This window comes from Triticum dicoccoides, chromosome 7A (assembly GCF_002162155.2).
Source record: "Triticum dicoccoides isolate Atlit2015 ecotype Zavitan chromosome 7A, WEW_v2.0, whole genome shotgun sequence".
NCBI lineage: Eukaryota > Viridiplantae > Streptophyta > Magnoliopsida > Poales > Poaceae > Triticum > Triticum dicoccoides.
The window spans coordinates 14929950-14931241 of NC_041392.1; the positions used below are offsets into that span (position 1 = coordinate 14929950).

Below are 1292 nucleotides of genomic sequence, written 5' to 3' on the forward strand. Positions count from 1 at the left end.
ATAGGAAAACCATATTTAAAACAGTGTTAATAAGGAATTCTTTCATTTCTTTTTGTTTTTTCTTGTTGGATGATGACCGTTGTAATTTCAGGCCAGTTGATGACTTTGTTGATTCAAAGCCGGGCCCTTCTTGACCCTTCGTTCTAAAACAAAGTGTATTATATTTTTCTTCTGGCTATGAACTATTGGTTTAATGGGAGATATACAGAGTATGGTGATGGTTAAGTTCAGTCAGAAAATTCATAGACTTAATATATCATGCAAACATTTAGCTTTATTTAGACAAATGCTTCATTCAGGAACATCTGTTTATTATTTCCATGTTGCAATTAGTACTAGTCACACATGATGATGCATGACATTTTTATTTTGCAACTGCTACATTGATCAACTAGCAGGTACCACCGGTAGAGCTAGCTGTCATGGTAATGCTATAGGGGGTGGTGGCGGTGGTTGGGCATTGTACAGGGATGTAGATTTTGCACATCGATGCTAGGGCGTGAAGTGACATCCTCAGGCCCTCAAGTTGTGCTTCCTGTTGTGGTTGGTGTTGTTGTTGTTGCCTGATAGACTCTGCCACATTATGGATGCCTTGGCAGCGGAATTGCTCTGAGATCTGTGCTAGCTGCCGGCAGCATTGGGACTGCACGTTCTGGCAGCTTGTAGGCTTCTGCATTGGTGTATGCGGGAATGGCACTGTCATTGGCCTACATTGATGTTGTAGGAATGTCGCACACGGTTTTAACTGCTCCTGCAGCTGTTGTTGTTGTTGTCGCCCCAATTGTTGTTGTTGCTGGCATTGTACCGGGACGTAGATGTTGCACATAGACGGCAGGGTCTGAAGCGACATCCTCATGCTCTTAAGTTGTGCTTGCTGTTGGGGCCCCTTCCATTGTTGTTGGGGTTGTTGTTGAATGATAGCCTCCTCCATGCTCTGGATGGCCTTGCACCGGGTTTGCTCTGGGATCTGCACTAGCTGCCGACAGCATTGGTGTTGCACGGTTTGGCAACTGCTATGCTGCTCTCCCTGTGTTTGTGGGAATGGTGTTCTCACTGGGCTACACTGATGTTGTACGAAAGCCACACATGGCTTCATCTAATCCAGCAGCTGTTGTTTCCCCGATTGTTGGTGGTGTTGGCATTGTCCGAAGCCCTGGCTACAAATGGTTTCCAATTGGGCAATGGCGGTGGATGCTGCAAGGGCGAGGAGAGCGAGGATGAACATTGTCTTCATGGTGGCTAGCCTCAAGTTGGTTTGCTGATTGTGGTTGTCTAAAGGTTGATGGAGGGGG

General features: G+C 46.1%; 1 pseudogene; it reads right to left on the reverse strand.

Moving 5' to 3' along the window:
• Window positions 1-254: 254 nt before the first annotated feature.
• On the reverse strand, window positions 255-1280 carry LOC119329361 (annotated as a pseudogene).
• Window positions 1281-1292: the final 12 nt, after the last annotated feature.